Below are 24,545 nucleotides of genomic sequence, written 5' to 3'. Positions count from 1 at the left end.
AAAAGCAAAGTTAATTATATTCTTAGAAGTGCCACACCCTACAGCAAAAACATGAACATACCCATTCTAGCGGGTGGGAGATTCTTGTTATTCTTTTATTTTTCTACTCAAATAACTTTTTTTGAAGATATTTCAAATAAAGAGCACAACAAGGGCATAGTTACCAAAAACTAAGTTTCATTCACTATTCCTACAAATGAGTTGACACATAAACTACAAACATATTAAAAAAAAAGAGAGAGATTTTTCATCAAATACTTTGAGTTAGTTTAACTAGTGAGACTACTGAAAGCACAATTTTAAAAAGGGCCAAAGTAAGTTTCATGAAAGACATTTACTAATTTTTTTCCTGCCTCCATAATTCAAAAGTAAACTCTCATCATCAATAGTTTTATTTCATTACATTTGATAAACAAGATATTTTAATAACATTAACAGTTCCTCCCAAGTATTTCAAATTAACTTCTAGGTTTTTACACATCTTGGATCGCAACAGCCAGGAGAGCTTCCAGTGAAAAGAAAAAATAAAATGAACTTTACATCAGACCTATGTTAGACAGCTAGAGGAAACTGCTTCCATCAAAATGTAAACAATTAGTAAAAATGTCAACTACTTGGTTCAGTGTTTCACATTCTTCATAAGAATATATAAAATAAATATTTTATATATTTGTTTTTCCCCCAATGAATAAGTTCAAATATGACAGGATCTATTTCACAAATACCACCTCTTCCACTGGATAAAGCACAATCAATTTCCTCTCCTGTGAACAATCTTAGCCTTAGAGGACAGAGAATCCTCTCTGGTCAATGTAACAATAAACTTATTTGCTGAACACAATCTACATATTGTGTTTACTCTTTCCCCCCTTTGACAGCATCAATCTTTTATCTCCTTATCAGTTTAACAAAAACAATATGAGATAATTCCACAATGTCTTTAGCCTATGAAACAATTTCTCTTTTAAGATTAAGACAACAATTTATGGTTCTGACTGGCTAAAGGATACAAGTTAAACTTTCTGAATCACTATGTGCTGGGCATCATAGTTAGGGCTACAGTGAGAGATAGAGTGTGCTACAGAGAAGAAAAAGGAAAAAACAAGACAATGCATACTCCGCTTCAATAATTATGAACACAGAAATACATAAAAGACAACATTTAACACATAAATATAATGACTATAAATTTAACTGAAAGCCAAATATTCATAAATCTTAAGAATGGAATCCAGTTATTGAGAAAAGCTTCTTGGAGGAAGGGAAGCATATATACTATCTGAAGAACTAAGTAAACAATTTATCTGATCAGTCTAGTGTTCTAAAAAGCACAGAGGTTTTTAAACTTTTACTTCATAATGATTATTATATTTCTAGTGACTATTCCTGAAAATGTTTTATATTTTATATTATGTTCAATATTCTCATTAAAGCTTTAGAAAATAAAAAGAAGTAATACATATAACAGTCGTCCCTTGTTTTTTGCAGGGGACAGTTTCGAGGACTCCCCTCGGATACCAAAATTTCAGATGCCTAAGTCTCTTATATAAAATGGCTCAGTACAGTCAGCCCTCCTTATCTGCAGATGCTGAGCCAGCGGATATGGAGGGCCGCCTATAATTAGAAATTTACTAGTTTCTCCAGCAAATACTTTTTCCAGCTTTTATACCTTCAAAATTTCCTCACAATCTTCCAGAGAGTCCAATGCCACATTTTAAATATTCCTAAAAACAGGAACCTGCTATTAAGCCTTCTCTGGGTGTGAGTGACGTAATAAAACCTGAAATCAACATAAGTAAACTTTGCCATTACTAAATCTGATAAGTATATCAATTATGATTTCTTCTCTCTATGTTTCAAAGTTTCGATATATGGAGAACTTTAAGCTTTTAATAGATAAAGTTATACATAGGAATGGAATAAAATGATAGTCTACAAATCTAGAATTAAAGAATTTGAAAATTTCATTTGAATGTCATACATTTATGAGATGCAATATCTCAATATCTGCTCAAAGAGATGGAGTTGGCAGAAAGTGTACATAAAGTAGCCATTTCTACCATCAACAATCTGAGGGATAGGTGGCAGAGAAGAGACATGTACCAGTTTTCAGGTGATAGGGAGTTTGTGAATAACAGAGAAGGCTTGAATCCCTAAAAAGTGAAGAAGTGTAGGAAGCTAAGTCTACAAGGCAAAAGAAATGACAGATTTGTTGAGGTGTGTTTAGGGGGATAAATCAAAGTCTAGACAATAAAGCTTACATCATGTCTCAACACACACACACAACCCCTTTAAACACATAATACAACAGTCTCCCTTTACCTAAGAGGAACACATTCCAAGACCCCCAGTGGATACCTGAAACCACGGATCGTACCAAACCCTATAGATACAGCTGACCCTTGAACAATACTGTATTAGGGACGTGGACCCTCTGCACAGTAGAAAGCCCAAGTGTCTTACAGTCAGTCCTCTGCATCTGGGGCTCACCAACCTTGGATTCAACCACTCTTGGATTGGGTAGTACTGTAAGTAGTATTTACTATTGAAAAAATTCTGAGCATAAGTGGACCTGCGCAGTTCAAGCCCTTGTTGTTCAAGGGTCAACTGTACTATGTATTTTCCTATACAGGTACTAATGAGCAGGAAGTATATACAGCATGGATATACTGGACAAAGGAACGAGCCACGCCCTGGTAGGGACAGAGCAGCCCGCAAGAGATTTCATTATGCTACTCAAAATAACATGCAATTTAAAACTTATGAATTGTTTATTTCTGGAGTCTTCCATTTAATACTTTCAAATCTTGAAGGTAACTAAAACTGCAGAAATCAAAACTGCTGATAAAGGGTGGGGTGGGGGAACTACTATAGATAGACTGCTTCATTCAAACACAACTGATCTTTATTTAGAATTTCATTGTTTTGTTCATTAGGCATTACTCCAAAAAATATGCATTAAAATAATATTTATCTTGATTACTCAGTTTTTTGATGCTCTCTTACATTTTACAGCTGAGGTTAGCCCCTCATTGGTCTCATCCTAGTCCTAGCCCTGACAGATGATTATTAGAAGGAAACAAATAAGGTATAAAGGCCAAAAGTAGATGAAAACCACAAGAGGTGGTATATTTTAAGAGATGACATGAGCTATCTTCAGGAAAAAAAACAAACAAACCATAAACTTTAAGGAAGAGATAAAGCAGCAGGCAATGAAAAAAGTAAGCTAATAGAGCTAAGAAAAAAGAAATGAGTTGAAACCACATCAGAAGCAGCAATAAAAAGCAAACAAAGCTAAAAGGGGCATGGTGAACAGACCTGAGAAAAATACAAAGTGAAAGAAATATAATAATGAATGAAGAAGGAGGTCAAGCAAATGATTTAACTGGTGTTTTGAAAGGGGAAAATGTAACAAGTGTAATAAAAAATTCAAGGATACTATCTTTTCTTTTAATAAAATATTCAAGTTACAGATCAGACATACTATACCCAGGAAAAATCAATCTGAAGACTTATTCTGTGAAATTAGTTTATTTAAGAATAAAGAAAATGGTATAGGAACAATGTTTCTCAAGCTTTTTGCATTATCACCCCCACCCCAAGAAAAATAAATTCTCTTTAGTGAGAAAAATTAAACAGTAAGAATTAAGATTTTGTCCAGTAGGTTCTTCTGGGAGGGCCACTTAGATATTGTAATATCTAAGATTATTTCACTTTCCCAAGAACCAAGTATCAGCCCCCACTGAAAATGAGAATGCATGCTATGCAAGAAAGCCAACTACATAAAGGAAAATGTAGGTGGGCCTCATCCTTTATCATGTCAACATTCACTGTTAAGGACGAAAAATATACCAAAAGGTGAAATGGCATTTATATCCATTCTTTGTCTGTCTTGTTAGTTCTTAGGGCCACTATAACAAAAATACCATAGACTGGGTAGCTTTAACAACAGAAATTTCTCACAGTTCTGGAGGTTGGAAGTCCAAGATCAGGGTGTCAGCGTGGGAGGGCACTCACTCAGTGAGGGCCCTCTTCCTGGTTTACAGATGGCTACCTTCTAGGTGTGTCCTCATATGGAGGACAGAGAGCTCTCTGGTCTCTTCATCCCCTCATAAAGGCACCAGTTTCACCATGGGGGCTTTACTCTCATGACCTCATCTAAACCCAATTATGTCCCAAAGGCCTTACCTCCAAATTACCATCACAGTGAGAATTAAGGCTTTAACATATGTCACAACATCCACTATCTATTAAAATAATCTTATAGGAACAAAAGAGGCATAAATCCACAAAGAAGAAGAAGAAAAAAAGTTACCAACAAAATTTAAAGTTGGAATGTGATAACTGACTTATTAGCAGGCCTGAAAATGCTGAAAAGTAAACATCTACAAGGGAAAAGAAGACAAAAGAAGCCAATTTGTATTGGAGGCATCAAGTGGTCCTAAAGATAAAGGCATGGGGAGAGCCGAAAACAGAACTGATCAAAAGTCATTAAAAGGTGCAACTAGACCCCTGGAACCCCACTTGCCCATCCCTCTGTGCAGTAACATTAGAGGCCCCACCTCTCAGAGAGATGATATTAGGTATAAGAAGAAGGGACATTCCTCCGCAGCAGGAGGAAAGGAAAAAAAGCAGTTAAGGAAAAGTGTTCATATTAAAGGATTCCTCCCCTTACTTGACTCCCAGAAGGCTTGCATCCATGCTTGCTCATTCTGTCTCCTTCTGCCTGTAAGGAAGATTCCTATATTTCCTTCTATAGGAAAACTAAGTAATCCAAGAGAAAATAGTAATAATAATAAAAAAATAGTAATAATATTTAAGGGTTTCCTACTCAGGCCCTTAATCAGTATGAAAATTCTAAACCGTGAAGATGAAGAAATAATTACCTTTCAGAACTGGAAGATATGCTTCACCAAAATGAAGGAGTAACCAAGAGAAGTAAGAGGCAATTGAGATCCAGGAAAAGAAGCAGCAAAGGGACTTCCCAGGAGGACATTAAGGAAAATGCCAGCAGCAGAATTATGCAGAAGACAGAAAAGTCTAGATTAGAACAGTATAACAGGATGCTTTAGAAAGGATTTCTCTAGTGGGAGAAAAGTAGAATGAAAAGATTATCTAAAAAGTTAAACTCAGTGGAGAGAGTGTAGGAAGATTTAGCTAGAAATTCAAAGAAAGTCAACCAAATTCTTAATAAACTTTGTTGGCATATAATTAATGTACAATAAACTTTTCCATTTAAAGTGTACAATTCAGGACTTCCCTGGTAGTCCAGTGGTTAAGACTCCACGATCCCAATGCAGGGGGCGTGGGTCTGATCCCTGGTTGGGGAACTAAGATGCTACATGCCGCACGGCATGGCCAGAAAATAAATTAATCAACTAATTAAAAAACAGTACAATTCAATGGTTTTTTCACTTGTATATAACCATGAAATCACTGCCACAGTCAAGATGGAAATGTTTTCATTTCCAGAACCCCCCAAGGATTTCTCATGCTTGTCTGCAGAACATCTTTCTCTGTCACCAGCTTCCAGAAACCAAAGATCTGCTTTCTTTCACTGTATATTAGTTTTCATTTTTTCTAAATTTATATAAATTGAATCAGATAGTATATACTGTTTTTACTCAGTACAACAATTTTGAGATTCATTCATATTGCTGTTGTCTTATAGCTCATTCTTTTTATTGCTGAGTAAATTATGCTGGATGTAACATATTCTACTTATTCATTCACACCTGTTGTTGGACAACTATTTACAGGTTTTGGAATTGTGAATAAATTTTTTGTGAAAATTCATGTCTTTGGGCATAAATTTTCTCCTCTTTTGACCTAGGAATGGGCTGGCTGACTCATAAAATAGGTATACAATTAACTTTAAGGAAATGCCAAAAGTAGCTGCACCATTTTACATTCTCACCAGCAGTCTATCAAAGTCTAGTTACTCCACATCCTTGCTTGGTTTAATTATGGAATCTCTATTCTGTTCCATTGATCTAAATGACTATTCTTACTCCAATAACACTGTTTTGATTATTGTTGCTTAATAGTGAGTCTTGAAATCATGTAGTGTTAAGTCCTCAAACTCTTTAAAAATTGCTTTGGCTAGCCTAGGCAGTTTGCATTACATAATATATATTTCCAGACAAATTTTAGTATACCAATTGCATTAATATCTTAGATTTTTCTATAGATTAATATGGTAAGATGTGATATCTTAATGCTGAGCCTTCTAATCTATGGACATAATATCTCTCCAATTATTTAGGTCTTCTTTATCTTGACAAGCTCACATAGTTTGCAGTTTACAGTGTACAAAGTACAGTATACAATGTTAGACTGATTCCTAAAGTATTTTTTTATGCTACTGTATGTGAAATTGCTTTAAAAATTCAGTTTGCTTATAGCATATGATAACACATTTCATAATCATATATTAACCTTATATTCTACAATCTTGCAAAATTCACATAGTAGTTCTAAAAGCTGTTTGCCTAATAAATCTGAAGGAATCTACAGCAGGGGTCCCCAACCCCTGGGCCACGGACTGGTACCGGTCCTTGGCCTGTTAGAAACTGGGCTGCACAGCAGGAGGCGAGGGGCGGGCAAGTGAGCAAAGCTTCATCTGTATTTACAGCTGCTCCACATCACTTGCATTACCGCCTGAGCTCCGCCTCCTGTCAGATCAGTGGTGGCCTTAGATTCTCATAGGATCGCAAACCCTACCGTGAACTGCACATGCGAGGGATCTAGGCTGCGCACTCCTTATGAGAATCTAATGCCTGACGATCTGAGGGGGAGCTGAGGCAGTGATGCTGGCACAGGGAAGCGGCTGCAAATACAGATTATCATTAACAGAGAGGTCTGACTGCACAGAGACCATAATAAATCAGTTGCTTGCAGACTCTTATCAAAACCCCATCAGTGAGTGGCAAGTGAAAACAAGCTCAGGGCTCACACTGATTCTGCATTATGGTGAGCTATATAATTATTTCATTACATATTACAATGTAATAATAACAGAAATAAAGTGCATAATAAATGTAATGGGCTTGAATCATCTCGAAACCATCCTCCCCTCCCTCCCATCCACGGAAAAATTGTCCTCCACGAAACCTGTCCCTGGTGCAAAAAAGGTTGGGGACCACTGATCTATAGAACAATGATGTCATCTGCAAATAGTTTTACTTCAGCCTTTCTGAACTTTATGCTCTTTTATATCTTTTTTCTTCCCTTACTGAAATGACCAGGATGTCCAATACAATGTTAAACAGAAGTGGTAAGGGCAGACATCCTTGCCCTATCTCTAATCTTAGGGGAAAGGCATAATATATCACCATTAAGCATGATGTCAGTTGTGGGTTTTTGTGGATGCTCTTCATTAGGTTGATGCTATTTCTATTTCTAGTTCCCTAAGAATTTTTATTTTCAATCTAAAGGAGTATTGAATTTTGTCAAACAGTTCTCTTTTCTTGTCTGTCTCCCTCTACCAAAATTTGTTACGAATTTTTGTCTTTAGTTTGTTAACACAGTGAGTTAAAATGACTGATTTAATAAAATTATATTAACCTTGCATGTCTGAAATAAACCCCACTTGGTCCTTTTTATATACTATTGGATTTGATTTGCTAATATTTTGTAAAGGAATACAGTATTTATGTCTACCAGAGATACAGGGCTGTAATTCTATATTCTTGCGTTGTCTTTGACAAGCCTAGGTGTCATGGTTATGCTGCCCACATGATGTATGTTGTAAAGAGTTTGTAAAGATTGGGATTATTTCTTTGAATATATGAAAAGAATATACTTGTGAAATTATATGGGTGTGTTTTCTTGGTGGGGGGAATCAACAAATTCAGATTTTTTAGACATTGGTTTATTCACATTTTTTGTATCTTAAAAGCATTAAGAGGGAAAAATATAATCCTATATTTACCCATATATTTATTTTTTCTGATGCTCTTCATTAGTTCCTAAAGATCTGACTTTGCCTTTGGTGTATTTCCCTTCAGTATGAAAAACTTCCTTCAGCATTTCTTGTAATGCAGATCTGCCCACAACAGGTTCTCTTAATTTTCCTTTCTCTGAAAACATCTTTATTTCATTTCATTTTTAAAGGATATTTTCATTGAATACAGAATTCTGAATGGAAAGTTTTTTCTTTCAACATGTTGTATTTTCTAGCCTCTATAGTTTCTAATGAGAAGTGTATGGTAATTTGAATCACTCTCCCCCAATATATGTGTTATTCCTCTCTGGCTACTTGCAAAATTTTTTAACTTTGGTTTTTACAGTTTGACTATGATTACTAAGATTATCCTGTTTTGCATTTGTTAAGCTTCTTGAATCTGTAAATTTATATTTTTCACCAAATTTGGTAAGCTTTTTACTATAATTTCTTTAAAAAAATTTTTACCCTCTTTTCTCCCTCTTGAGACTCGTTAAAACCCATTTAATTAGAAATTGCCCTAGAGATCCCTAAGGTTCTGTTCATTTAAAAACAAACACAAAAACCTCAAAACCTCTACTAATAAGAATGACTTCTTCTGCTCTAAATTCAAAATCCTGATTTTCTGTCATCTTTATCTACTATAAATCCTATATAGTGAATGTTTTTCATTTCAGATATCATTCTTTTCAGTTCTAAAAGTCCCATTGGTTCTTTTATATATTTTCTTTGTCTCGCTGAAACTGCTTACCTTTTCATTCATTATAAGCATATTTTCTTTTACCTCAAATAATTATATAAAAGCTACTTTAAAATCTTTGTCAGATAATTCCAACATCTAATTCATCTTGAACTTTGCATTCCTTCATGTCTTTTCCCTTGAAAATGTGCTGCAATTTCCTGGCTCTTTGTATGTTGAGTAATTTTGAGTTGATCTTGGACATTGCGAATGTTAGGCTGTGAACTCTGGATTCTGTTATATTACTCTGAAAAATACTGTTTTTGTTTTAGCAGGCAACATTTCAGAAAGCTTTCAGTCCTGCCTGCATACACATTGCTGAGGGGTCAGGTACAAATTTGGGCAGAGTGTTATACTCAGAATCTGGGGTTCCCCTTCTTTGGCTCTATTTTTCCAGATTATTTTATTAACTGGGCCCCTTTTGGTCCTTACAGCTAAAAAAATGGCAGTTTTCTTTAAAGGAGTTTTAGCTCCAAGTCTCTGCCATGGTAGCAGTGACTCAGGTAACACTTCAGACTGCTTTCCAACTGCCTCACGCATGCATGGCTCAGGAGTCAGCCAGAGACTTGGGCAGAGTTTATACACACAATTTTGAGTTCCCCTTCTTGGCTTCTCTTTTGTGGGGTTCCCTCATCCTCCAGCAGCCCTGGTTGTACCAGGTACCTTTCCCAGGTTCTGCTGGTGAAAGACGCTGCCCGGTTTTCCTGTTGAGGTTTTAGCTACCCAGTGCCACCACTATAATGAAGATTTGACACTTATTCTACTCATGGCCAAATAATCTGTCCAACACTGAAATTAAAATCAAAGACTTTAAATTATCCAAGCAGAGCATCTAACTCTTTTTTACAAATAAATACTAAATGACTAAATGCTAAATCTCCTTTAACAAGGAAATAGTCAAATCCTATCAGATTCAAACAAAATAAATCAATCAGTACTCTAAATTATAAGCAACAGAAAATGATTCTTACTCAAGAAGCAAAGGAATTTATTTCGAAGGTATCAGGCAACTTACATTGTTAAGAAATATGAATAAATGAGATCAGAAATGGAAAGGAACCAGGGGAGATTAGGCAAGAGAAGCCCAGTTGAGACTGCACTGTGGGTACCAGCTCTATATACAGGGCTGCTTCCTCCTCAGGACCTTGTGAGCCACTACTGGCACTGCTGCCACCACAGACTGGATGCTGCAGCTGCCAGCACCATCAGAAGAAAAACTTGTCTCTGCTTCTCCACATGATTCTGCTCCACAATCAAGGTAGAGCTAAGGGAGACAAGGACGGGTGGGTGTAAGGGAAGGTAGTGTAACAGCAGTCTGATTGGTTCAGCCTAATTCATATGTCCATATTAACTAAGGGGAGTTCAGGGGGTGGAGGGATACTGGGGTGGGAGGGAAAACTGAGTATCAGGCTTTTGCAGATTCATGTGGGAAACCTACTCTGACTCATGGTAGGGCATTCTTCAAAAGCAGAGAGATTTTGAAAGAGCATGCCACTTATTAACCTTTTTTTTTTTGTGTGTGGTACGCGGGCCTCTCACTGTTGTGGGCTCTCCCGCTGCGGAGCACAAGCTCCGGAAGCACAGGCTCAGCGGCCATGGCTCACGGGCCCAGCCGCTCCGAGGCATGTGGGATCCCCCCAGACCGGGGCACGAACCGGTGTCCCCTGCATCGGCAGGAGGACCCTCAACCACTGCGCTACCAGGGAAGCCCTAGCCTATTGTTTTTTAAATCCACCCTTCTATACTGTTTTGTGCTACTGGACTGGGATGCTGCAAACTACATTTCTCCCCTGCTAGCCTCCTTTGTTAGGTTCTCCCAATATGGGCAATATGCTAGATGGAGTCTGGCAGCCAGGAAGAAGGTAGAAAAAACATGTGCTTTTCTTTGTCTACTGCTTCCCCTCAACAGCTGCCCACCAAAGGTCCTTAGCTCTGGCAGCGGCAGCCAGTTCCAGTCTCCATATTCTTTTAGAACTCCCTGAACCAGCCTCATCTAAGTGTACAGCGGTGGGGGAGGACAGGCTAAGTAGCAAGCTTATTTGTGCCACAGAAGCACAGAAAGAATAAAAGAATGAGAATCAGTAATTTGGAGCTCCAGGTTCCTCTGAAGCTACAAACAGAAAGACTGATTATAAGAAAGAAACAATTAGTCTGCCTAGATACCATCTCTAAAAATAGTCAAATTCTCCCTCTAGCAGAAGATTAGAGGTTTTCTATTTGGGTATGTTGAACTAAAGGAACCCTTAAACTAACGGCAATCAAGGAAAGCTGAAAAAAAGGGTGCAATATTTAAAACAGGAAGGAAGATTAAGGCAAAGTCTATACTGAATAATAAGACCCCCACTCCCACCCCAATCTGATACCATTGCCTACCCAAAGCAATCAAGGCTTCCAGAGAGATGTCTGATTCCAGGACTGGAACAGGTAAGGTACACAATGAACTTGGAAAATCTTGAGCCTAAAGGTAAGGAAGTACTTTTGGAGATGGGGAGGGGTCATGGGGGGAATGTCAAAAGGACCAAAGAACCAACTCTAAGGGACTTCAGTTAGCCAAATCAAGAGCAATTTGATCCTCAAAATACATAAGTACAGCAGTGGATTGAATAATTCAGTAGCTCACTGAATAATTCAGGAATATATGAGTCCATTCTATTAACAAATAGGACAAAAAAAGAGGGTTTTTAAAAAACAAAAACAAAACAGTAGAATGCTGACTGATAAATGTGGAAGGGGTTTATAAAGCTGGAAGATCTCCATTTTGCAATCATTATAGTAATGATTGGGTGGGGGCAGGCATCATAAATGGTCACTAAATCAAAAAGAGAAAATTCTGATGAAGAACAGGATTTTTACATGGTCTTAAAATGTCTTCCCAGGGAGCTTACATTCTAATTTCAAGGAGAAAAACAGTCACTATAAACAGAAAAACTGGACAATCCCTTGACTGGATGATTGAAATTAATATCACATATGAGAGGCAAACAGAAACATGTGCCTCTGATGTGATACCCTGAGAAGGACATCACATCATTTTAGTACTTATTTTGCCAGGGATGCACAACCTGAATCTAATCATGAAAAACTGTAAGATAAACCCCAAATGAATAACACTCTATGAAATAACTGGCCTGTATTTTTCAAAAATATGAGAGTCATGCCAGACAAAGAAAGGCTAAGGAACTGCTCCAGATTAAAATGAACCAAGAGACATGACAACTAAATGCAATATATACTCTGGACTGGATTCTGTACTGAAAGGAAAAAATATGCTATAAAGGAAACTGTTGGAACAAGTGATAAATGTAGACTGTAAATTAGAAAAAGGTATTATATAAAACTTCCTGAATTTGATAGCCAAATTACATACTTAGTAAGAGCATATCTTTTCTTTTGGAAATTACACACTAAAGTATTAAGGGGAAAAGAAGCATGATGTATGCAACGTATTCTTAAATGGCCCAGAAAAAAGTGTGTGTGCGTGTGTATGTGTGTAGAGGAAAAGAATGATGAAAGAAATGTTGTAATGTTAAAATACTGGCGAATCTAGGTGTTTATGGGAGTTATCTACATTACTCTTACAACCTTTCCGTATGAAATTATTTCAAAATAAAGGTTACATTAAAAGATACCAGTAGTCAACTCTACCCTTTCTCTACTCACAACAGTCCCCTCTGATAGCCAGCTGCTTTTTTTTTTAACATCTTTATTGGAGTATAATTGTTTTACAATGGTGTGTTATTTTCTGCTTTACAACAAAGTGAATCAGCTATACATATACATATCTCCTCCCTCTGGTGTCTCCCTCCCACCCTCCCTATCCCACCCCTCTAGGTGGTCTCATAGCACTGAGCTGATCTCCCTGTACTATGCGGACAGCCAGCTGCTTAATCTCTCCTTACATCTCACTGTTAAGGGGAACCAATGTCATCAAATATTTGAGAAAACTTCTAACATTAAAATCAAAGACTAAACACGCCAGGGGAAAAAAAAAAAGGAATTCTGAAGAAATCAATGATGTGAGGACCAAAAGATAAATTTACACACACACACACATCATACACGCACATCCATGCACACACAAACATATACAACTTGTAACTCCAAATAGGCCCTCTTCCCTGCTATCTTGACTTTTAGTTAATTGCCTCCTCCATCTTCTCTTCAGTGCCTAAGAGGCAGCTCAACATATCCAAAACTGATCAGCTGATGCGCCTCCCTAAACTTCTCCTCTTGCAGGCTTCCTTCCACATTTCTGTAAATGGCAACTACTAGTTGCTTAGACCTGAAGTCATCTGACTCCTCATTTTCCTCACACCTCATAAGGAATCCATCAGCAAATCTGCAAATCTTGTCTGCTCTACCTTCAAAATAAATCTGGAATCCAACCATTTCTCATAATCTTCTCCAATGCTACTCTGGTCCAAGCCACCATTGTCTCTCAACTGGATTACCTGCAATAGCCTCCTACAGCTGCCTGATTTTATTTTCCTGCTTCCATTCCTGCCTCCTACAATTTATTCTTAACACAGCAGCCAAAAGTGATCCTGTTACAAGGATCAAATCACTCCTCTGCTCAAGCCTCCAATAACTTCCCATGTCACTCAGCATGAAAGCCAAAGGACTTATGATGACCTACAAGGCTCTACATGGTCAGGTCCCACAACCTCTCTGCCTTCTTTTCCTACTACTTTCCCCCTTGTCTACTCCACTCCAGCGATACAGGCCTCCTTAGAATTCCTTCAAGTGGCCCAGGAGGGCCTTTACAACTGCTGCTCCTTTCCCAGTCACCTATCCCCTTATTCCTTTTCCTCCTTGAATTTTCTATTCAAATACCCCATTTCACCAATTATAAAAACTACCCCCTTTTAAAATCTCTGAAATAAGGACAAATCTTACAACTGATATCAACTAGAATTGGCAATGTGGCATATAAAATAATGGTGTATCGTAAATTTAGTGGCATCAAACTCACTAAAATACAGTAATACTTTGCCAGAGAAACCTCCCCAGATTACCCTACAATAAAAGATGCTAAAATAACAAAACTTTCTTAACAAATATATGTTAGTTTAAAGGGGCAGACCCTGATAACAGATTCCCAGGCAAAGTCACTCTGATTAACTTCATGGCCCCTAACTGCATATTATCTTCCCCAACATTTCTTCTGTTTTTATTTGTAAACCTAATTTGCAAATCTTCAGGAAAATATATAGGAAAGCGAATTTTAAGTATTCATTATTCATTTCAACTTTTTTCATTTAACATATTGACTTGATATACCCTCTGGGTAGTTTGTCTCTTATTTTTACCACAATTTTGAGAATTTCTGAATAAACAAAACCCTTTCAATTTTTTTTTTTTTTTTTTTTGCGGTACGCGGGCCTCTCACCGCTGTGGCCTCTCCCATTGCGGAGCACAGGCTCCGGACGCGCAGGCCCAGCGGCCATGGCTCACGGGCCCAGCCGCTCCGCGGCACGTGGGATCCTCCCGGACCGGGGCACAAACCCGTGTCCCCTGCATCGGCAGGCAGACTCTCAACCACTGCGCCACCAGGGGAGCCCCCCTTTCAATTTTTACCCTCAAATAAAGGCTGGACCATGAACCAGGCAGCCCCCAATTTCTTCATTTTTAATATGCTTTAACATGTGTGTTGTTCAATACAGTAGTCATTAGCCATGTGTGACGAATTTGAACTGAGATGTGTTGTAAGTGAAAATACACACTGGATTTTGAAGACTTGGCATAAAACAAAACATCTCAGTAATAATTTTTATGACTATAAATTAGGATGATAATATTTTGGATATATAAAGTTAAATAAAATATAATAAATTAATCATTCTTAATGTGGCTACTAGAAAGTTTTTAATTACACATGTGGCTTGCATTTGTGACACATTATATTTAAATTCATATTTAGTGATAGGTAGTGATAGTGATATTTTGAGATATCTGCAATACACATAATGCCATGTGATACTATCTGTAATTTCTGTTGGTAAAAAAGTCACAGATACTGGCAATATTACTGTGATTTCTGTCTACATTAATAATTAAAGAAAATGCTAAATTTCACTTAAAAGTTAGTGAAAATAAAGTTGTAATCCTTTCCCACCATGTTTGCAAATCCCCTGTGGACTTGTAATGGAATTTTATTGGTAATGGTCTACAACTAAAAAAAGAACCTGTCCCAAGAATCATAAAAAGCAAACTTTTGCATCCATGCACATTTCCTATTATGATAAAACTATACTATTTCATAGTAAGTAAATTAATACAAATAAACATCTTTTGATATGTTGCACTCTACCTAAAATATATCTTGGCCAAAAATAACTTTATTTAGCTCCAGTCATCTTCTTCAATAATTCTGAATAACATCTAACAGTTTATGAAAATCAAATCCATAACAGAAATACAAAGATTTGCTCTTATTCAACTGACAGGCTTTTATAAAGGCATTATGCTAGACACTAGAAATCATAATCCCGTAAAGGAACTTCTGTTCAAAATAATGTGATGGCAGAGTCCCAAATACATTATATGTTTGTAATGATAACACTACTGGTATGTTATAAAACCTTACCACAATTTATTTGATTGTGACTGCTTTATGATCAAAGTACATTTTAATGACCTTAACTTAGCTCTGAAAACTGATTCTTTCCAAGTCTTCTAAATAGTAATAACAACTTAATAACTTGAAAATATTCATGTCTCTTCCAAAACAAATTTACTTTTTCATAGAATTTGCAAATACAACAGGAATTTGTTTTTTTTTTTTTTTTTTTGCGGTACGTGGGCCTCTCACTGTTGTGGCCTCTCCCGTTGTGGAGCACAGGCTCTGGATGCGCAGGCTCAGCGGCCATGGCTCACGGGCTTAGCCGCTCCGCAGCATGTGGGATCTTCCCGGACCGGGGCACGAACCCGTGTCCCCTGCATCGGCAGGCGTACTCTCAACCACTGTGCCACCAGGGAAGCCCAGGAATCTGTTTTTAACAAGCCTTCTAGATGATTCTAGATGAACACTTAATGTTTGGGAACCCCTGGGCTAATGGAAATCCTTCCACCTGGAAACAGGAGTGGGCAATTACTATTTCTCCTATAATAAGAATCAAAGGCACAAAACAAGATAAAAGCACATATATGAAAAGGTTAAATATACAGTATAAGGTAATATTTATTTGGTTTTGTATAAGGAGAGTATTATGACTACCAAAGGAGTTGATGTGCAAAATACCTAGCACAATGCTTACCACATAACTGCCACTCAGTCCATGTTTCTTTTCTAAAAATCTTATAGTTAAGACAAAAAGACGAGGAGCGGTTCTTTGAAAAGTTGTGGTTTAGACTGAGCCCAGAGGAAAGACAGGTGTTTGATAATGGAGGAGGAAAAAGACATTTTATTCTAGGTAAACACAGAATTCAATGGGCAATGTTAGCAGAGAATGTCAAGGTGCCCGTTAGACAAACAGCCAGGTTGGTGTAGAGGATGTTCATCTCTTCTCCTTAAAACTAACTATTCCATTTCTGAGACAATCGCTAACCTTAACAGTTTTCCAAAGTCTGAACCTTTTACACACATTCAGATTGCTAGCAATAATAGCACAATTAAGCAATTTCTCTGCCCTTATACATAACCACTTGATTCATCTAAATGTCAGACCAACTATCAAAGTCCAGTGAAGGAGCACTTAAGAAAATGAGATGGAATAAATCACCAGTCATGTCCATTCTCTTCTTGATCACAGCTAGTCTTCTTGCTTTAGGAGAGTGGTTCTAAACTTTAGCACGCATCAGAATCATCTGGAGGATCTGTTACGACAGAATGCTGGACCTCATAACCAGAGCTTATTCATTAGGTGTGAGGTGGGGCCTGAGACTTTGTATTTCTAACAAGTCCACAGCTGATACTGATGCTACTGGCTTGGATATCACACTTTGAGAACAACATCCTCTGCCTGTGTTCCTCTTATTTAATACTTGTTTGTTTGTTTGTTTTGAGGTACGCGGGCCTCTCACCGCTGTGGCCTCTCCCGTTGCGGAGCACAGGCTCCGGCCGCGCAGGCCCAGCGGCCGTGGCTCACGGGCCCAGCCGCTCCGCAGCATGTGGGATCTTCCCGGACTGGGGCATGAACACGGGTCCCCTGCATCGGCAGGCAGACTCCCAACCACTGTGCCACCAGGGAAGCCCACTTCCTTGTTTTGAAATGGCACATTTTCCAGAAGAATGTAAAATGTGTGTTTCTTACTTATTATGAGAATTTTCAAAATATGCAAAAATAAAGAATGACCCCCACATACCACTATTCAGCTTCAACAGTTATTAACTCGTAGTCATTCTGGTTTCCTCTATACCCTCACAAATTCACACCTCACTAAACGCATTATTCTGAAGCAAATTCAAAACATAGCACTCCATCTTTAGAGATCTAATTATGTATCTCTAAAATAAAACGTTTTAAAAAAACCACAAGAGGGCTTCCCTGGTGGCGCAGTGGTTGAGAGTCCGCCTGCCGATGCAGGGGACGCAGGTTCGTGCCCCGGTCCGGGAAGATCCCACATGCCGTGGAGCGGCTGGGCCCATGAGCCATGGCCGCTGAGCCTGCGCGTCCAGAGCCCGTGTTCCGCAACGGGAGAGGCCACAACAGTGAGAGGCCTGCGTACCTCAAAAAAAAAAAAAAAAAAAAAAAAAAAACCACACAAGAAGTAAATTTTTTAAGACCTTCGTATTTTAAAATGCTTTTATCTGCCTTTATACTTCCTTAGTGGTTTGGCTGGATACAGAATTCAGGGTCGAAAATATTTCTTCAGAAGAAGGAAGGCATGGCCTATTGCATTTTAGCTTCCAGGGTTGTTCTTGAGAAGTCCACAGTTAACTTTGAATCCTTATCCTTTGCTGTGATCTGGTTTTTTTCCCTCTGAAGCATTCAGGATCTTCTTTCTTCTCAGTAGTCTGACTCACCTCAAAATGTTTCTTTTATGATTTTTTTTTCCCCATCTGTTATGTTGGCCTCTCCTTGGCCCTTTCAGTGTGAAAACTCATGTCCTCTTATTTCCATAAATTTTTCTCACATTCTTGCAATGATGATTCCTTTCTTCTTTGTTCTCTCTTCCTGAAGCTCCCACTGCTCAAATCTCAAAACTCTTGGATGATTCCTTTAATTTTGTCTTTTCTCCTATTCACTATCTTTTTTTCTTTTTTCTATTTTTTTGGGAAATGTCTGTAATTCTACCTTCTGACCCTTCCAATTCTTTTCCATCACTGCAACCATATTTATAATTTCTAAGAGCTCTTTTTTATCCTTTCTTTTTTAAAAAATTTATTCTATTGAAGTATAGTTGATTTAAAATCTGTTAATTCCTGCTGTACAGCAGTGATTCAGTTATACATGTATGTGTGTGCATGTATATATATACACATATTCTTTTTCATATTCTTTTCCATTATGGTTTATTACAGGATACTGAATATAGTTACCTATGCTATATGGTAGGACCTGGTTGTTAATCCATTCTATATAATAGTTTGCATCTGCTAATCCCAAACTCTCAATCCAGGCCTCCACCACCCCCCTCCTTGGAGGCAACCACAAGTCTGTTCTCTATATCTGTGAGAACTCCTTAACTCTTTTTTTTATTATTAATTTTTATTGGGATATAGTTGCTTTACAATGTTTTGTTCGTTTCTTTCTATACAGCAAAGTAAATCAGTCATACGTATACATATATCCACTCTTTTTTAGATTTCCTTCCCATTTAGGTCACCACACAGCATTGAGTAGAGTTCCCTGTGCTATATACACTAGGTTCTCATTAGTTATCTATTTTATACATAGTAGTGTATATATGTCAATCCCAATCTCCCAATTCATCCCATCCCCCCTTTTCCCCTCGGTAACATAAGTTTGTTCTCTACATCTGTGACTCTATTTCTACTTTGCAAATAAGCTCATCTCTACCATTTTTCTAGATTCCACATACAGGTGATATCATATGATATTTGTTTTTCTCTTTCAGACTTACTTCACTCTGTATGACAGTCTCTAGGTCCATCCACGTCTCTGTAAATATCACTATTTTGTTCCTTTTTATGGCTGAGTAATATTCCATTGTATATATGTACCACATCTTCTTTATCCATTCCTCTAGTGAAGGACATTTAGACTGCTTCCATGTCCTGGCTATTGTAAATAGTGCTGCAATGAATATCAGGGTGCAACCATAATTCAAAAGGATGCATACACTCTTCTTCCTTTTTTATAGTATACTTTTTTTTTTTTTTGCGGTACGTGGGCCTCTCACTGTTGTGGCCTCTCCCGTTGTGGAGCACAGGCTCCGGACGCGCAGGCTCAGCAGCCATGGCTCACGGGCCCAGACGCTCCGCGGCATGTGGGATCCTCCTGGATCAGGGCACGAACCCGTGTCCCCTGCATTGGCAGGCAGACTCTCAACCACTGTGCCACCAGGGAAGCCCTATAGTATACTTAAAAAAATTTTTTTTTTGGTTGCATTGGGTCTTTGTTGCTGCACATGGGCTTTCTCTAGTTGCGGCAAGCAGGGGCTACTCTTCGTTGTGGTGCGCAGGCTTCTCACTGTGGTGGCTTCTCTAGTTGTGGAGCACGGGCTCCAGGCACGCAGGCTTCAGTAGTTGTGGTGTGCAGGCTCAGTAGTTGTGGCTCGCGGGCTCTAGAGCACAGGCTCAGTAGTTGTGGCGCACAGCTTAGTTGCTCCGCGGCATGTGGGATCTTCCTGGACAAGGGATCGAACCCATGTCCCCTACATTGGCAGGCGGATTCTTAACTACTGCACCACCAGGGAAGTCCCAATAGTATACTTTTTGATTTAATGATTCCAAATACTCTTAGCTCTTTGAGAATACTAACAAATTTTCTTATTTTTGTGGAATATTTGAGTAATTTGTTGCCTAGTACTGCATTTATTCTCTTGATCTCTTTCATACTGAAAACTTTCCTCACATGTCTGGTAGTTGTTGACTGCTCATTTTGAAAAGTGGGGGATCTAAAAACTGATGGGAAGCTGTAAGGCCATGGATAGTTTAGTCAAAGATGGGTTTCACTGTGGGATAATGTAGTTGGTCTACTTTGTTGGGGAAGCTCTAATGCTATCATTAGGTCTTTCCTCTTGAGCTGGTTGGATTCTCTAGAAAAGACTACAGCAACCTCCTGCCCTGAGAGTGAAGGTTTGTTAGCTAGTGTTTTGGAAACCAAGTGGGGAACAGGAGTGGGATGGGATGGAGGGAGGTTTCAGTATTCAGTCAGCATACTTAATCACCCTCTATTCCTTGCTTTCAATTTTTTCTAGTGCCTATTTCCCCACTCTCCAGCCCAGAGATCAATATTTTATCCACCCTAAAAGAATAATACACCATCTTTTGTCAGGTTAGGGATAGGTCAATCACCCAACTGCCCACAGTTGGGGGAGAAAAATCTGGGGATGTGATTGTTTCTTAAACTGATATTTGACTCATCTTCCTTATTTACAACTTCCACTCCCAGTTCTTCTTTCAAGAGGTATCTGGTACTGCTGAAGTATTATACAGTTGTGATGTAAATCTAGTTCACAGCATTCCCAACTCATAGCTTAGGAGTTGGATTTCTCAGATCTACAAACTCACTTAGTACTTGTCCATGTTTTCCAGGTTCTAAAATTCTGTCTTCTATTGTCTCCTCACTTTTCTCCCTTTTGGGATTAAAAAAAAAATTTTATTTTTTTTGGCGGTACACGGGCCTATCACTGCTGTGGCCTCTCCTGTTGCAGAGCACAGGCTCTGGACGCACAGGCTCAGTGGCTAAGGCTCACGGGCCTAGCCACTCCACGGCATGTGGGATCTTCCCGGACTGGGGCACGAACCCGTGTCCCCTGCATCGGCAGGTGGACTCTCAACCACTGCGCCACCAGGGAAGCCCGGATTAAAAAACTTTTTACCACTTTACTATTCTTTTTATGGGCAAGGAGATAGAGTAGATGAATCTTTACCCGGATGAACTTCCTGATTTTTTAAAAGCCAAATGAAACCACTTGAAGTCCTTCATAACAGGAGAAAACCTCACTTTATGAAATTGGGTTTATACATAAGTTTTCAAAAATTACTACCCAACCCGATCTCCCACCCTCAAGACATTATCACTTTAGAGACCACCTTAATTTCTGGATGAGCTTCAACTGGTCGTGACTTCTTGGTCTCTTGATTCCTTATAATCAATTTATAAAAGATCTTTTTCTTTTTTAAGTGATAAATCCTCACTAGTGAGAACATATATTTTTAAAAGAAGTAATTGTTGCATAACATATCTCTCTACCTGGGGACTAAGAGCGTATCTCATTCTTTTTATCAGGTATGGTTTTCTTCCTTAGATGAAGAAAGGACAGAGATCAAGCCTACACAGCACTCACTCCAAGGAAGAATCTCAACAGTAATACCAGCTTCCCTGGTGAAATCACTACATGATGAGTTGTCAGCTTGTAACTTTAAATCTAAAGCTTTGCCACTTTAATTAAATGGCAGTGTGCCACTGTAGACCCAAACTAAAATATTAAAATTAAAAAAATTGTGAGAAATGTTGCCTCCATACAAATAACCTAAGAAAATAACTAATAATAGTGCTGGTATCTTTGGAAACTACTCTGGGAAATAAATAAGCTTCAAAGGTTCCCAAAAATTCAGCAAAATATACATTCAAATGTAATTTATTTTCTAATGACAGTGACAAAAATCAGTCTGTTAGGTTGGCAGAAAATATTTGCCAAATACATGTCTGAAATTATGGTATCTGGAATATATAAAGAACTTTCATAACTCAATATTAAGAAGATGAAAAGAAACAAGATTTGAGCAGACATACCATCAAAGAGATATAAATAAAAAGCAGATGAAAAGATGTAAAACATGATTAGTCATTAGGAAAATGCAAATTGAAACCACAATGAGATATCACTACACACCTACTAGAATAGTTAAGATAAAAAACAAAACAAACAAACAAAAAACCCAAAAAACAGGTACTGACAAAAATGTTGTGCAACTGGAGTTCTCATACACTGTTGGTAGAAATATAAAATGGTACTGCCACTTCGGAAAACAGTTTAGCAGATTCTTTCTTTAAAAAAAAAAAAAAAAAAGGAAATAGAGACACAGATGTAGAGAACAAATGTATGGACACCAAGATGGGAAAGTGGGGGGCGGGGGGTGCGATAAACTGGGAGATTGGGATTGACATGTATACGCTAATATGTATAAAATAGATAACTAAGAAGAACCTGATGCACAGGGACTTCCCTCGTGGTGCAGTGGTTAAGAATCCATTTGCCAATGCAGGGGAGGCAGGTTCGAGCCCTGGTCTAGGAAGATCCCACATGCCACGGAGCAACTAAGCCCGTGTGCCACAACTACTGAGCCTGCGCTCTAGAGTTCACGAGCTACAACTACTGAGCCCACGTGCCACAACTACTGAAGCCCGCACACCGCAACAAAGAGTAGCCCCCGCTCACTGCAACTGGAGAAAACCCACGCGCGGCAACCAAGACCCAATGCAGCCAAAAATTAAATAAATAAATAAATAAATAGTTGTTATTAAAAAAAAAAAGAACCTGCTGTATAGCACAGGGAACTCTACTTCGCTGTACAGTAGAAACTAACACAACATTGTAAAACAATTATACCCCAATTAAAAGAAAAGAGATTTCTTTTTTTTTGATGTCAACAATTTTTAAAATCTTTATTGAATTTGTTACAATATTGCTTCTGTTTTATGTTTTGTTTTTTGGCCTCAAGGCATGTGGAATCTAGTTCCCCGACCAGGGATCAAACCCACACCCCCGGCATTGGAAGGTGAAGTCTTAACCACTGGACCACCAGGGAATTCCCTGGCAGTTTCTTATAAAGTTAAACATACACTTACCATAGGACCCAGCAATCCCATTCCTAGGTATCCGCCCAAGAGAAATAAAACATTTACACAAAGACCTGTAGTTGAATGTTTAGCAGCCTTAATTATGGTAGCCCAAAACTGGAAACATAAATCTATCAGGTGGTGAATGGATAAACAAACTTTGGTACATATATACGGTGGAACAGTACTCAGTAATAAAAAGGAGTAAGTTAGGGATACATGTAACAACACAGATGACTCTCAAAAGTATTACACTAAATGAAAAGCCAGACACAAAGTGCTGCATACTGTATGATTCCATTTATATAACATTCTGGAAAAGATAAAACTATCAAAACAGTGGTTGCCAGAGATTGGGGATGGGGAGGTAACTGATTACAAAGGGGCAGGTGAGAACTTTCTGGGGTGTTGAAAACTGTCTATAATCTGATGGTGGTAGTGATCACATGACTATATACATTTGTGAAAACTATAACTGTACACTTAAAAAGGGTGAATTTTACTGAGTGTAAATTATGCCTAAATAAATCTGGTTTTTTAAAAGGTACAATATGCCTTAAAATAAACCACACACAATAAATAGTAGAACAAGTGAAAAAAACAATCTGTCAGGAACATGAAGAAAGCATATAAACAGTTAACTATTTATATATTATATAGTTTATACACACATACATATAATTTAAGTTATGAAACAGAACCACTTGGTGGAAGGAAAATGCTTACAGGAAATGCATGAGAACCTGTTCAAATATGACATGTCACATATTCCGGCTTTAGTAAGTCACTTGCATCTTTGTCTCCCTTTAATAAAAAGTTCTGCCAGCTTCTCCTTTCTTCTTTTAAAACTGTAGGCTCTATTTCTAATACAAACATATCACAAAATAAACTTAAAGAAATTTGAGTGCCTCTTATGTTGCCAAGAACAAAAGTACAAGTGCTTTTGTTATTTTGTTTAATGCACATAATCATTCCACCCTTAGATCTTATGCACCCATCTTTAACCACTTTAGTTATCTGTTCAACGGTACCTTTAGCCATAAGAAGCAGAGCCCAGATCTAAATCCAGGTTTAACTTCAGAGCCCATGAACGATATTTTAAGCACTTTGGAAATTAAGATAAAATGCTAAATAAAAAATACGAAATATGTATAGCACAGGAATTATAGCCATTACCTTATAATAACTTTTAATGGAGTATAAACTGTAAAACTACTGAATCACTATGCTGTATACCTGCAAGTAATAAAATATTGTAAATCAACTGTACTTTAATTTAAAAAAATGCTAAGTAAAAACTGGCATATGTGAAGCTTAAAAGACCTTCAGAGAAACTAAGAAAACAAGCTTCTTGCTAACTATTTCAAGCAGGCAAATGTAGAAAATTTTGTGTATTCCTTGCTTTAAGGAAACTTGAATGCTAAAATACAAACTATACTTATTAGAGATTTAACGGAAGACAGTAATAATAAATCACAAATTTCTTTTCACTTTTTTTATTTAGAAAAAAATTGATAAAATTTACATGTAAGTAAGAAGCATATATCTCAAACAGAGCTTCTTAGGATTAAAAGGGAAAAAAACCCCTTTTATCTTAATAAGATGCTTTGTTCAAAACAAATTTTAAAGAGTTGTTTTATAAATACTTAACAGTCATGTTCCTGTAAGTCTTACACAACATAAAATGCATTGTGTATACATTTTTCCTATGCTCACTGACATACAATAAAATAACACCAGGTGGGCTTCCCTGGTGGCGCAGTGGTTGGGAGTCTGCCTGCCGATGCAGGGGACGCGGGTTCATGCCCCGGTCCGGGAGGATCCCACATGCCGCGGAGCAGCTGGGCTCGTAGCCGTGGCTGCTGGGTCTGCGCATCCGGAGCCTGTGCTCCGCAACGGGAGAGGCCACAACAGTGAGAGGCCCGAGTACCTCAAAAAAAAATAATAA

General features: G+C 38.0%; 1 protein-coding gene across 3 annotated transcripts in view; it reads right to left on the bottom strand.

The window, feature by feature from the left end:
• CERT1 (ceramide transporter 1) overlaps nt 1-24,545 on the bottom strand; it is a 130,085-nt gene that overhangs the window by 91,061 nt on the left and 14,479 nt on the right. The window lies entirely within an intron of this gene.

The sequence above is a fragment of the Mesoplodon mirus genome, assembly GCF_964341445.2.
Source record: "Mesoplodon mirus genome assembly, chromosome: 5".
Classification (NCBI taxonomy): Eukaryota; Metazoa; Chordata; class Mammalia; order Artiodactyla; family Ziphiidae; genus Mesoplodon; species Mesoplodon mirus.
Note: the sequence above shows the minus strand (reverse complement) of the source record. Positions and strands in the feature narration are given on the sequence as shown.